This window comes from Heptranchias perlo, chromosome 1 (assembly GCF_035084215.1).
Source record: "Heptranchias perlo isolate sHepPer1 chromosome 1, sHepPer1.hap1, whole genome shotgun sequence".
In the NCBI taxonomy this organism is placed as follows: domain Eukaryota; kingdom Metazoa; phylum Chordata; class Chondrichthyes; order Hexanchiformes; family Hexanchidae; genus Heptranchias; species Heptranchias perlo.
Genome location: NC_090325.1, coordinates 85683732 through 85699414, shown reverse-complemented (window position 1 = coordinate 85699414; position 15683 = coordinate 85683732). Strand labels below are relative to the sequence as shown.

General features: G+C 40.6%; 1 protein-coding gene across 1 annotated transcript in view; it reads right to left on the bottom strand.

Annotated features, from left to right (window-relative positions):
• txk (TXK tyrosine kinase) overlaps nt 1-15683 on the bottom strand; it is a 74090-nt gene that overhangs the window by 57370 nt on the left and 1037 nt on the right. The gene's annotated exons all lie outside the window — the stretch shown is intronic.

Genomic DNA, 15683 nt, shown 5'->3' with positions numbered 1-15683 from the left:
TTAATATCTCATCTCACATGCCTAAATATTCAATATTGGCACAGGTTATAGAGTCATAGAGTTATACAGCACGGATAGAGGCCCTTCGGCCCATCGTGTCCGCGCCGGCCATCAGCCCTGTCTACTCTAATCCCATATTCCAGCATTTGGTCCGTAGCCTTGTATGCTATGGCATTTCAAGTGCTCATCCAAATGCTTCTTGAATGTTGTGAGGGTTCCTGCCTCCACAACCCTTTCAGGCAGTGAGTTCCAGACTCCAACCACCCTCTGGGTGAAAAAGTTCTTTCTCAAATCCCCTCTAAACCTCCCGCCTTTTACCTTGAATCTATGTCCCCTTGTTATAGAACCCTCAACGAAGGGAAAAAGCTCCTTAATATCCATCCTATCTGTGCCCCTCATAATTTTGTACACCTCAATCATGTCCCCCCTCAGCCTCCTCTGCTCCAAGGAAAACAAACCCAATCTTCCCAGTCTCTCTTCATAGCTGAAGCGCTCCAGCCCTGGTAACATCCTGGTGAATCTCCTCTGCACCCTCTCCAAAGCGATCACATCCTTCCTGTAGTGTGGCGACCAGAACTGCACACAGTACTCCAGCTGTGGCCTAACCAGTGTTTTATACAGCTCCATCATAACCGCCTTGCTCTTATATTCTATGCCTCGGCTAATAAAGGCAAGTATCCCATATGCCTTCTTTACCACCTTATCTACCTGTTCCGCCGCCTTCAGGGATCTGTGAACTTGCACACCAAGATCCCTCTGACCCTCTGTCTTGCCTAGGGTCCTCCCATTCATTGTGTATTCCCTTGCCTTGTTAGTCCCTCCAAAGTGTATCACCTCGCACTTTTCCGGGTTAAATTCCATTTGCCACTGTTCCGCCCATCTGACCAACCCATCTATATCGTCCTGCAGACTGAGGCTATCCTCCTCGCTATTTACCACCCTACCAATTTTTGTATCATCAGCGAACTTACTGATCATACCTTTTATATTCATATCCAAGTCATTAATGTAGACCACAAACAGCAAGGGACCCAGCACCGATCCCTGTGGTACCCCACTGGCCACAGGCTTCCAGTCACAAAAACAACCTTCGACCATCACCCTCTGCCTTCTGCCACTAAGCCAGTTTTGTATCCAAAGTGCCAAGGCACCCTGGATTCCATGGGCTCGTACCTTCTTGACCAGTCTCCTGTGGGGGACTTTATCGAAGGCCTTACTGAAATCCATGTATACCACATCCACTGCGTTACCCTCATCCACACGCCTAGTCACCCCCTCAAAAAATTCAATCAAATTAGTCAGACATGATCTTCCCTTGACAAAGCCATGTTGACTATCCCTGATTAATCCTTGCTTCTCCAAGTGGAGACTAATTTTGTCCTTCAGAATTTTTTCCAATAATTTTCCTACCACTGATGTTAGGCTCACTGGCCTGTAGTTCCCCAGTTTTTCCCTACTCCCCTTCTTGAATAATGGTATTACATTAGCGGTTCTCCAGTCCTCTGGCACATCCCCTGTGGCCAGAGAGGTTCTGAATATATGTGTCAGAGCCCCCGCAATCTCCTCCTTTGCCTCACACAGTAGCCTGGCATACATTTCGTCCAGGCCTGGGGATTTATCCATTTTTAGGCCTGCTAAAACCGCCAATACCTCCTCCCGCTCGATGTTAATATGTTCGAGTATATCACAGTCCCCCTGCCGTATTTCTATGTCTACATCGTCCTTCTCCATAGTGAAAACAGATGCAAAAAATTCATTTAGAACCCCTCCTACATCTGCCGGCTCCACACACAGATTGCCATTTTTGTCCCTAATGGGCCCTATTTTTTCCCTAGTCATCCTCTTACCCTTAATATACTTATAAAACATCTTAGCATTTTCCTTTATTTTGCTCGCCAGTGTTATTTCATGGCCCCTCCTTGATCTCCTAATTTCTTTTTTAAGTATCCCCCTGCACTTTTTGTACTCCTCTAGGGCTTCCTCCGTCTTTAGCCTTTTGTATCTGCCAAAAGCCCTCCTTTTTTTCCTAATCCATTCTCGTATATCCCCTGACGTCCAAGGTTCCCTGGAGTTCTTGGAACCACTCTTGACCTTTACGGGAACATGTTGCCATTGTATGGTCTCAATCTCCCTTCTGAAAGACTCCCATTGCTCCGATGCGGATTTTCCTACAAGCAGCTGATCCCAGTCCATTTTGGCCAGATCCTGCCTTATCCTATTAAAATCGGCCTTCCCCCAATTTAGAACCTTTATTTCCGGCCCCTCCCTATCCTTTTCCATGACCACCTTAAATCTCACCGAATTATGGTCACTGTCACCAAAGTGCTCACCTACTAGCACTTCTTCCACTTGGCCGGCCACATTCCCTAGAATTAGGTCCAGTACTGCCCCCTCTCTTGTAACTTTCTACATGCTGGCTCAAAAAGCTCTCCTGGATGCACGTTAAGAATTTTGTACCCTCTAAGCCTTTTACACTCTGAGTATCCCAGTTAATATTGGGGAAGTTGAAATCCCCCACTATTATTACCCTATTATTTGCACAATTTTCTGAGATTTGCCTACATATCTGTTCCTCTATCTCCCCCTGATGCTGTCGAAGAAGCCTTGGTGAGTTGCTGCAGTGCATCCTGTGGATGGTACACACTGCAGCCACGGTGTGCTGGTGGTGAAGGGAGTGAACGTTTAGGATGGTGGATGGGGTGCCAATCAAGCGGGCTGCTTTGTCCTGGATGGTGTCGAGCTTCTTGAGTGTTGTTGGATCTGCACTCATCCAGGCAAGTGCAGAGTATTCCATCACACTCCTGACTTGTGACTTGTAGATGGTGGAAAGGCTTTGGGGAGTCAGGAGGTGAGTCACTCACCGCAGAATACCCAGCCTCTGACCTGCTCTTGTAGCCACAGTATTTATATGGCTGGTCCAGTTAAGTTTCTGGTCAATGGTGACCCCCAGGATGTTGATGGTGGGGGATTCAGTGATGAATATGTTGAACATACATATTTCTTCTTTTTAAATGCAATATTTGAGTTTATTTTCAGCTGATGCCTGTGATTTCGATTTGTTTTCCATTGTGTTGCGGAACAACAAAAGTACCTAAGGCTGAATGAACTGTGTAATCACTGGAAATGTTACAGCAGCAGTCAGCCAATCTGAGCCCTTCCTTGTCATTATGTATAATCTGATACACTGTATCTTTGTTATAAGTTATATGCTACTAGACTTTGACTCCAGCTTTTCATTATATGTTCTACACAGTGTTATCAGACACCAATTAAAGTTAAATATTGCAGGATATAACCTATTTAGAAAGAATAGGGATGGAAGGGGATGTGGGGATAGCTGTATTAATTAGAGACAACATTATGGCAATAGAAAAAAGGACATAACTAACATTAAGATAGAAACAGAATCCATATGGATTGAGACAAAGGTTAAGAAGGGATCGATCACATTAATAGGTATATTCTACAGACCACCTAATAGTAGAAGGGAAGTGGAGGATGAAATATGTAGACAAATCTATGAAATGAGTAAAAAGCATCGAATAATAATCATGGCAATTTCAACTACCCCCAAATAAACTGGCAAGAAGAGGTGGGGAAAGGGGAAAAGGGAATGGAGTTTTTATAATGTGTACAGGACTCCTTCCTTACCCAGAATGTGAGAAGCCCAACAAGAGAGGAATCACTGCTGGATCTAGTAATGGGAAATGAACCAGAGCAGATAAGAGAAGTAAGCGTAGGGGAACATCTAGGCACTGGCGATCGTAACATAATAAGGTTTAAAATAATGATTGAGAAAGTCATAAGTATGACAAAGACCAAAGCAATAGATTGGAAAAAAGCTAATTTTGAGGGGATGAGAATGGAACTAGGGAAGGTAAACGAGAAAAAAAAACAAAGAGATAGAACAGCAGTGGGGATTATTTAAAACGGTGATCAACAGAGTTCAGGAGAAATATATTATTCTAAAAAGCAAGAACATAAGAAACATAAGAAATAGGAGCAGGAGTAGGCCATACGGCCCCACGAGCCTGCTCCAACATTCAATAAGATCATGGCTGATCTTCGACCTCAATTCCACTTTCCTGCCCAATCTCCATGTCCCTTGATTCCCTTAGAGTTCAAAAATCTATTGATCTCAGTCTTGAATATACTCAACGACTGAGCATCGACAGCCCTCTGGAGTACAGAATTCCAAATATTCATTACCCTCTGAGTGAAGAAATTCCTCCTCATCTCAGTCCTAAATGTCTGACCCCTTATCCTGAGACTATGTTCACTAGTTCTAGACTCTCCAGCCAGGAGAAACATCCTCTCAGCATCTACCCTGTCAAGCCATCTTAGAATCTTATATGTTTCAATGAGATCACCTCTCATTCTTCTAAATTCTGGAGAAAATAGACCCATTCGACTCAATCTCTCCTCACAGGACAACCCTCTCACCCTAGAAATCAATCTAGTTAACTTCATTGTACTGCTTCTAAGGCAAGTTTATCATTCCTTAGGTAAGGAGATCAAACCTGCACACAGTACTCCAGGTGTGGGTCTCACCAAAGCCCTGTACAGTTGCAGCAAGACTTCCTTACTCTTGTACTCCAACCCCCTTGCAATAAAGGCCAACATACCATTTGCATTTTTTTTTATTCGTTCATGGGATGTGGGCGTCGCTGTCGAGGCCGGCATTTATTGCCCATCCCTAATTGCCCTTGAACCACTGCAGTCTGTGTGGTGAAGGTTCTCCCACAGTGCTGTTAGGAAGGGAGTTCCAGGATTTTGACCCAGCGACGATGAAGGAACGGCGATATATTTCCAAGTCGGGATGGTGTGTGATTTGGAGGGGAATGTGCAGGTGGTGTTGTTCCTATATGCCTGCTGCTCTTGTCCTTCTAGGTGGAAGATGTCGCGGGTTTGGGAGGTGCTGTCGAAGAAGCCTTGGCGAGTTGCTGCAGTGCATCCTGTGGATGGTACACACTGCAGCCACTGTGCGCCAGTGGTGAAGGGAGTGAATGTTTAGGGTGGTGGATGGGGTGTCAATCAAGCAGGCTGCTTTGTCCTGGATGGTGTCGAGCTTCTTGAGTGTTGTTGGATCTGCACTCATCCAGGCAAGTGGTGAGCATTCCATCACACTCCTGACTTGTGCCTTGTAGATGGTGGAAAGGCTTTGGGGAGTCAGGAGGTGAGTCACTCGCCACAGAATACCCAGCCTCTGACCTGCTCTGGTAGCCATAATATGGCTGGTCCAGTTAAGTTTCTGGTCAATGGTGACCCCCAGGATGTTGATGGTGTGGGATTCGGCGATGGTAATGCCTTTGAATGTCAAGGGGAGGTGGTTAGACTTTCTCTTGTTGGAGATGGCCATTGCCTGGCACTTGTCTGGCACGAATGTTACTTGCCACTTATCAGCCCAAGCCTGGATGCTGTCCAGGTCTTGCTGCATATGGGCTCAGACTGCTTCATTATTTGAGGGGTTGCGAATGGAACTGAACACTGTGCAATCATCAGCGAACATCCCCATTTCTGACCTTATGATGGAGGGAAGATCAATGATGAAACAGCTGAAGATGGTTGGGCCTAGGACACTGCCCTGAGGAACTCCTGCAGCAATGTCAGACAAAGAGATAGAACAGCAGTGGGGAATATTTAAAACAGTGATCACTGGAGTTCAGGAGGAATTGCTTGCTGTACCTGCATGTTAACTTTCTGTGTTTCTTGTACAAGGACACCCAAATCCCTCTGAACTCCAACATTCAACAGTTTTTCACCATTTAAAAAATATTCAGTTTTTCTTACCAAATTGAATAACCTCACATTTCTCCACATTTTACTCCATCTGACACTTTCATGACCACTCACTTAACCTATCTATATCCCCTTGCAGACTCTTTGCATCCTCCTCACAGCTTACTTTCCCACCTCACTTTATATCATCAGCAAACTTGGCTACATTGCACTCGGTCCCTTCATCTAAGTCATTAATATAGATTGTAAGCAGTTGAGGCCCAAGCACTGATCCTTGCAGCACCCCACCAGTTACAACCTGCCAACCCAAAAATGACCCATTTATTCCTACTCTGTTTTCTGTCCATTAACCAATCCTCAATCCATGCTAATATATTATCCCCAATTCCATGAGCACTAATCTTGTGTTAACAGCCTCTTATGTGGCACCTTATCGAATGCTTTTTGAAAATCCAAATATACTACATCCACTGGTTCCCCCTTATCTACACTGCTAGTTACACCCTCAAAAAACTACAATAGATTTGTCAAATACAACTGCCCTTTCATAAAACCGTGTTGACTCTGCCTAATCATATTATGATTTTCTAAGTGCCATGTTATTACGTCCTTAATAATAGTTTCTAGCATTTTCCCTACTATTGATGTCAGGCTAACTGGCCTATAGTTCTCTGTTTTCTCTCTCCCTCCTTTCTTGAATAGTGGTGTTACATTTGCTACCTTCCAATCCACAGGGACCGTTCTAGAATCCAGGGAATTCTGGAAGATCAAATCCAATGCATCCACAATATCTGCAGCCATCTCTTTTAAATCTCTAGGATGTCGGCCATCGGGTCCAGGGGATTTGTTGGCTTTTAACCCATTAACTTTTCTAAAACTTTTTTTTTTACATACTTGTAGGAGCTCTTACAATATGCTTTTATATTTCCTGCTAGTTTACTCTCGTATTCAATTTTCTTCCTCATTATCAATTTCTTGGTTATCCTTTGCTGATTTCTAAAACCCTCCCAATCCTCAGACTTACTATTCTTTTTGGCAACATTGTAAGCCACTTTTTTAAATCTGATACGATCATTAACTTCTCTAGTTAGCTACAGTTGGATCACTTTTCCTGTGGAGTTTATATTCCTCAAGGGAATGTATATTTGTTGGGAATTATGAATTATTTCTTTAAATATTTGTCATTGCTTATCTACCGTCATATCTTTCAATCTAATTTCCCAATCGACATTAGCCAACTCACCCCTCATACCTGCACAATTGCCCAAACTAGCCAATAATGAAACACTATGGATGAATAAAGAGATATGGGTAACATTGAAACTAAAGAAAAAGTCATAGACAATAAAGTAGAGGATGACAATATGGAAAATGAAGAGGTTAAGAAAGAAACCAAAAATCAATTAGGAAAGCAAAGAGGAATTACAAAATTAAAATATCAAGGAATATAAAAAGAAATAGGAAAGTATTCTTCAGGAGTGAGATTAGAAAACATTTCTACACACAAAGGATGGTAGAAGTTTGGAACTCTCTTCCGCAAACGGCAATTGATAGCTGAATTGCTAAATTTAAATGTGAGATAGATAGCTTTTTGGCAACCAAAGGTATAAAGGGATATGGGCCAAAGGCAGGTATATGGAGTTAGATCACAGATCAGCCATGATCTTATCAAATGGCGGAGCAGGCACGAGGGGCTGAATGGCCTACTCCTGTTCCTATGTTCCTATGACACATAAATAACAAAAGAAAAATCAGGATAGGGATAGGACCACTCAGGGATGCGCAAGATAAACTCAAAGGTAATGACACCAAAATGGCAGAAATATTGAATAGTTACTTTGCCTCAGTATTTACCAGGGAGACTAACAAGGTGGCCATGACATTAGAAGAGATCAAAAAAGATGTAAAAACATTTAAGATAGAAAGGGCGGAGATAATTGATAAACTAATCAAACTTAAAGAGGATAAGACCCCTGGTCCGGATGGATTGCATAGGCGAATATTAAAAGAAGTTAGGGAGGAGATAGCAGAGGCACTATTACATATATATATAAAAAATCATTAGAAAAGGGAATAGTGCCAGAAGACTGACAGACAGCTAATGTTATTCCTATATTAAAAAAGGGAGGTAGAATAAGTCCAGGGAAATATAGACTAGTTAGCTTAATGTCGGTGGTAGGAATGATAATGGAATCTTTATTCAAAGATGTAATAGAAAAACATCTAAAGAAAGAAAATATAATTAAGGTTAGTCAGCACGGATTTCAGAAGGGAAAGTTATGCTTGGCAACCTAATTGAACAAGTAACAAAGAATAGACAAGGGTAATGCAGTAGATGTAATACATTTGGATTTTCAAAAGGCCTTTGATAAGTTATTGTATTGTACACTCATGACTAAGGTCAGATCATGTGGAGTCAGGGGACAGACAGCAAAATGGATAGCAAGTTGGCTACAAAACAGAAAACAGTGAGTAGGGGTTAAGGGTAGCTACTCAGACTGGCAAAAGTTGGGAAGTGGTGTTCCACAGGGATCGGTGCTGGGACCACTGTTGTTCACAATTCACATTAACAATTTGAATTGAATCGGGAATCGGAAGTACAATTTCAAAATTTGCAGACGACACCAAATTGCAGGATACAGTTAATACAAAGGAAGAATGTCAAAATGCAAGAGGACATTAATAAATTTGCAGAATGGGCACGTAATTGGCAAATGAATTTCAATATAGATAAATGTGAGGTGATGTATTTTGGTGGGAAGAATAAGGAGGCCACATACTATGTGGATAATATGAGTATTAAATGGAATAGAGGAGCAAAGGGATCCAGGGGTACAGATACACAAATCACTAAAAGTAGCGACGCAGGTTAATAATTCCATTAAAAAGGTAATCAAGCACTGGGAATCATTTCTAGAGGGATAGAATTGAAAAACAGAGAAGTTATGTTAAACTTGTATAGATCTTTGGTTGGACCAACTGTGAACAGTTCTGGTCTCTATATTGTAGAAAGGACATAGAGGCATTGGAGAGAGTGCAAAAAAGATTCACAAAGATGATACCAGAACTGAGAGGATATATTTATACTTAGGATATACTGAGAGGAACAGGCTGGGGTTCTTTTCTCTAGAAAAGAGAAAGCTGAGGGGTGATCTGAAAGAGATCTTTAAGATAATGAAGAGTTTAATACTGTAGACATGGAGAAAATGTTTCCACTTATGGGGGAATTCAAAACTAGAGGTCATAAATATAAAATAGTTGCTAATAAATCCAACAAGGAGTTTAAGAGAAACTTCTTTCCCAAAGAGTGCTAAGAATGTGGAACGCGCAACCACAAGGAATAGCTGAGGCAAACAGCATAGGTACAATTAAGGGAAAGCTAGATAAGCACACAAGGGAGAAAGGATTGGAAGGGTATGCTCATATGGTTGGATGAAGTAGGAAGAGAGGAGGCTTGTGTGGAGCATAAACACCGGCATAGACTAGTTGGGCCGAATGGCCTGTTTCTGTGCTGTAGTTTCAATGTAACTCGTAACAATTTCACCACATATGCCTTATTATATATTCTTGACTCTCTACGAATCTGTTATATTGAGGCTGGAGTGTATCATGATATAAAATCAGACTGATTGGCTTTATGAATTTTTTATGGTGGTTTTAAACAAGCTTATAGCGGATGGTATATTTTTAGATACAGAACCATAATGATGTTAACATTTTAGATGTGACACATTAGCATCACCAGCCAGGATATAGATTTCTAATTATACCAAAGCTAGTAGGAGGTGTAATTTTGTTTTCTTACAGCACAAGTCATGAGTAAATGGAACATTAACAATCAGAGAAAAATTCAGTGGAATGCAAACTGTATAAAACTGATAGATCATTTGCTGGGAATTTTTTTGTTGTTGATGTGGCTAACTTTAATGCTAGGAAATCAAAACATTATTTGTGATCATTTTTCGTTTATCAAACACAAAATGGTGATTTGGACAATGGCAGTGCCACCAGACTTCAAAAAAATTGCTTCTAAAAATCGTTTTGATGAGAACAGTCCCAGTAATCTCACTACTAAATTGACCATCACAAAAAAAGATGCACATAGCTGCCAATTTGAACCGGTGCAGGACCTCCTGCATCTTTAACTGAAAAATAACAACAGACTAAGTAAACCCATGTTAGCTAAACCATTATAGGCTTTTTGATCATTAGGTGAACTTTAATAGTACTTCCAAAGATGCCTTGAGCAGCTTCCCCATATAACATTGTTAGACTAACTTGATTTATGTTTCACTCCTGTTTTAAATATTTGGATTGCTATAGCTCTCCTCCATTCCCCAGGTACAACCTCCATACGTATGGAGCTCCTCAAATTATTAATCAGAGCTTTGTATATCCATGGTATAGGTGTCCTGGTGTTTAATGCTTCGAATATGTGGCTTTATCCTGTCATCACCTGATTTCCACACATGCACAGGGATCACTGGTTAGTAATCAGAAGCAGAAGGCTAAGTTGATTTTTCAACTAGTGAGCCATCAGGGGAGCTATTGGAGATTCTAAATCAACCATATCTCAAAGTGTAAAAGGGTTACTACTATGAATTTGAAGCAATTCCTCAAAGTATTCTTCATCTTTTAATAGAATTTACATTTAACTGGAATAACTATACTAAATAAACCTCTTACCCCCTTGTAAATGTTATTTTCCCTCTCTCTTATATAGCATGCATCATTCACTTCCTGCTCTCAGACCCCTGTCAATCTGATTCTAAGAAGCCATTTTAATGCTGATAATGTGCCATCAGCAGCTGGGGTTGGCACTCCTGCTGCTGGCACAGTAATAAATGAGGCCAACTCTGCACCTCTGTGCCAAGGACCCAACTTTTCATGGACACTGAGATTGGAGGCGCAGAAAACATGGGACTCTTTCTATTGGCTTTCCAATGAGGACTAGCAGCACACAGGTGCAGTAAAAAGAGGAGAGGTTTCTGCTTAAGTGCCTCTCCCAAAGCCATGTCATCGATATAAAAGTGCTTTCTATATCCGGCCAACAGCAGGTGCATGAGAATGGCTCATCGCACCCTCTGATTTTCTCTCTGTGGAAGTGGTTTCTCTTTACATGACATCTCCTCCCAACAACCAAGTCAGTGATTAAAATCTCTGTGTACATATATAACTCTGGGCCATAACCTACAATTTACCAGGCTGTAGTACAAACATATGTAGGTCAATGTGCTGTTCCATGGTTTTGATATTTAGGAGTCAAAATGTTCCAGTCCAAATTCATTAAAACATGTAAAACTATATGCAGGCAGTGCATATATGTGGGAGAACCTTCACCACATGAACTGCAGCGGTTCAAGGAGGCGACTCACCACCACCTTCTTAAGGGCAACTAGGGATGGGCAATAAATGCCGGCCTTGCCAGCGACGCCCACATCCCATGAATGAATTAAAAAAAACACATGGCAAAGTAACTTCAGAAATAGATAATATGTATATAGGTTTCATCTATAGAGAACCTTGGCCCTCTTTTGCTTTTAAAATTGTTCCATTTCATTCCCCATTTGATTACTCTAAGGATATATTAATGTCTACTAGTCACTGCTCTTCACCCTGCTCTGGTCACCCTTGACCATGACATCCAAAAGGAAGTGCAATACATTAAAGAATTATCACATTAACAATGCATTATAACCAACACTAATTCACTAATTGCTGTCAGTGTGTCCTATCATTTTTAACACTGCGACAGACAGCATCAAATTGGTTGAAAAGCAGCTGGCAAATGAACTTTGGGTCTTCATAGATAACATCAGTCTTGGACTCGTCTTGAGGTAGCACCACAAACACCTCATAGTAACTAATCTACTCCCCTGTGCCACTGATCTTACTTGGTGCGTTATGCCTTTGAAGCTTAGCCCAAAAACAAACATCAAAGTTTGACCTGATCACTGCACTGGTGCAATCAAATCAAACTTTTTAATGCTCATTTTATGGATCGACCAGATAGTCAGCCTGTGGAATTAGTTTCCAGCTAATCAGAGACAAACTTTTAGAAACATAAAGATGACGTAAACTGCAACATTAATTTACTGACATTTTTTTTTCCTTTTTGCTAATATGTCTTGTGTATATTAGTGATTTACATTAAGTGGTTTGTGCCTCTAATCAACTATTGGTGGAACTTTTTGTCCCCAAATTGGCAATGTGGGAATGGTTTCATCTTTTGTAATCAACTACCTCCTAATAGGTGTCCTGCTTATTTTATTGGCCCAGGTTTTGTTGTCAAAATAACAGTGTGGCTAATGGCACTCACCATTATTTATGCACAAATGGTACAGCAACTTTAGGTGGGGGCAAATGCATGGTTAAATGCGAATATCTAAAAGTTGCCGTCCAAGTTGCGCTGCTCCGCCGTTAGCTTCACTAAAATGACATCTCGCTGACTGCCTCACCATTGAAATGCATTGTATGGCGTGAAATTGCTGTATTTGCACAGTAGATACGAACTAAACCTGCCACAGAAAGTTAAGTCTTGTCATTTGAAGTCTGTGTATCCTTTTAACACCGTGATAAGTGTTAAAACAATCTCTCTGTAATTAACTATTACAAGTGTGGAATCTCATTCCTTCAGGTTTTGCTGTGTTGGTTTTAAAAATGTAAAATTTTAAATTTTTTTTTTACTTTTCCTTTCTGTGGTTTTTTTCTCTCTCTTAATCCAATCTTTCTTTCCCTCTCTTTCTGGACCTGATTTGACATTGAATTCACCAATTCTAATTTACACTACATTCTAATTTAAGATTGCTTGACCTGTTCACACAGGTCCCAGATGTCCTGTTTCCATTGCTGCGCCGTTATCAGCTCGTACTTTCAGCAACTTGCCACGCAAAAAATATAAAACCATAAATGTGCAAGGGCAAGTCTAACTAAAGGCAGACACCGTTAGATGCCCTGCAACAGCAAAATCTGGGCCAATATGTTTATGATACAACTGTTCTGGTGTTTTTAGTGATCTGGAGCCACATTACATGAATTTGCTCACTAAGTGCAATGCTTTGACAGCAGGGAGTGCATTTCAAGAATTTAAGCACACGGTTAATTGGGTCCCACAGGATTTTCATTTTGTTAATTTTAATCAACAGAAAATCCTGAGGGGCCCACTAACCTCATCGCTAGAAGCACTAATTCATAAAATCTTTTAGTGTGCATGTTAAATCAGCAGCTTCTCATAAACCCACATTACCATATCTGCCAAGATTTTAAAAAAATATTTAAAATTAATACTTTAAAAATTTTTGAATTAAATGTGTTGTACGAATAAAACAAACATTTGCAATAGGCTGTTTAGGCAAGATAACCCCTCAGGATATTGTCATCAGAATTGTAATACAAAATATGCAGCAAGTGCCACTCCGTGGTTTATTTTCTATAAAACACCACTCCCTCCATACATAAAATGTGCCTTGAATTAATCAGTGACATTTGCAGCCTCTATGTATTTTCCTGCCAATTTTTCTCCATCGATTTTCTCCTCTCTCTCCTCTCCTGTAACAAAGGAACTGGCTCCATGGGTGCGTGTTGCCCTCAGTATCTCGCCCAAGTGGCCGTTACTCGTGAGTGAGCCTTGTCATTGAATGACGACACCCTATTCAATTATGGAGAGGTATTACAACAAACTTAATCCTATCACGCTTGGTGTGCACAGCAGCACACTATCTGCAGAGTGTGTTGAATAACAAGCAGAACCAGGAACCATGACTGATTTTCTCAACGACTTGTACCTTTATACAGCATCTTTAACATGGTAGAACATCCCAAGGCGCTTCACAGAAAGGTAATCAGACAAAAATTGATACTGGGCCAAAGAAGGAGATATTAGGAGGGGTGACTAAAAGATTAGCTAAAAAGGTAAGTTTTAAGGAGGGTCTTAAAAGAGGAGAGCGAGGTAGCGAAGTAGAGTGGCTGAGGGAGGGAATTTCAGAGCTGAGAGTCTAGTTGGCAGCAAAGTTTTGGATGAGCTGTAGTTTATGGAGGGTGGAGCAAAGACGACCAGCCAGGAGAGCATTGGAATAGTTGAGTCTGGGTGACAAAGGCACAGATGAAGGTTTCAGCAGCAGATGGGCTGAGGCAGGGGCAAAGATAGGTGATGTTACAGAGGTACCTTGTGCATCACAATATATACACTTCCCATCCCACCCAAAAGCCATGCAATCCCCTGGGAGAAGCGAAAAACCAGATAAAAACCCAGGCTAATTAGGGGGGAAAAAATCTGGAAAATTCTTCTCCGATTCCTTTCGGCGATCAAAACTAGTCCAGTTTATTTAATATCGATTTTGGTATTGGGAAGATAAGAAATGTGCAAAAGAAATGGGTGTAGTGGCAAAACATCGATGGTAGATTTTTTTTCTCTGATGAATAAAGGCATTACATGTAGCAGAATACACATGTTTCAACGGGTTATTGGGAAATAATATAGACATTGTATGTTAAACGTCTCTATTAAAGATGCACCTTAAACATCACCACCATAGACAAATCCATTATATTGTGCCGGATAGAATAGTTAGTTTGAATATTCAGGCAGAAAGATTTTCAGCATGTACTTTTCTAAAGAAACTGTATTTATTTTCTATTTTTCTCTAATTCTTTCCTTTTCTGAAGGTGTTGATTCCATGCTGGGGTATGGACCCATGGAAAACCAGTTATTCTCCAGTACCACAGCAAAATGGCCATTATGTTTATATGAGCTTTAACACTGATTGTCAGACAGATTTTTCATGCAGAAGCCCGATCCTATCCTTATCCAATGTCCACACACACTCACTTTCGAAAGGGGTCATTTGACAGTGATCAGGAATGGAAAACTCTGGATGAGCTTCCCCTCCTTAATCCAGGGGTACTGAGGCTAATTGTAGTGCCCCTGCCACAACCCTGGCTGAGACGAACAAACTGAGGACAACCCGGGAATGAACCTGGGTCTTCCTAATCTGTATCTTTTTCCTATCACTTGATAAAATCATAGTGCTATTGGAAGAGCTGAAGAAAGACTTTATGTAAATGAAAGACCCCAATAGAAAGGAGCTATTTAATTAATTTGATGTCACTGAACATTTACTTGTTCAACATTAATCTATTTGTTCTTTGGTAGCTTAGGCAATATTGCTTAAGAACACAGGTCAAGATGATAAAGGGAAAAACTTTCTTAGTATGACATTCATAATCAAATAGTAACAGAGATAAATTATGAATTCCATGTAATAATGAATTTTACAAATTGCACCACTATCAGATGCAAACCAAGCCTACATATTTCCATCAGTGTTGTTATGCAGACAGGAAACAGAGCAAATGTAAGAAAACCTACAGCATTAGCGGAAACTCCAGTCTTCCTGTCTTTAAAGTATGCCTCATATCTGCTATAACTCGCTCCTCACCCAAATAAAAAGCGTCTGTAAGACGGTTACCAAATTTAAACAAAAATTCATACTGGAAAGAAAGCAGCTGAATGGGCAGTGTTGTTTAATCTGATTACCTGTCCGAATATAGAAAAATACCTCTTGTTACACCAACACTCTCATTAGCTGCATATTATGTAGTTTCTTTTCTTTTAGGGAAGTCTAACTGGAAATGTGGTATTTATATATGTATGTATCAGTGTTAGTGAGTATAAATAATTTGTACACCTTTAAATGGGCTGCAGTAAATCACTGACCAAGACATACTTTATTAAGAATTAAGACTGGCAAACATTCTTTTCCTTCCTCAGTTGTGCAAATATATCCAAGCAATTGGTCTCCAATGTTGCTTTAACAATAAAATCAAATGTGAACCTAAAGCATTAGGGATGGGGTATACAGAATATTGATTTTAACAAATTTATCTGATTGGTGTAGTTTAAAATTCACGGTTCATTCGTCCATTTTTTACTTAGTTGTCAAAAT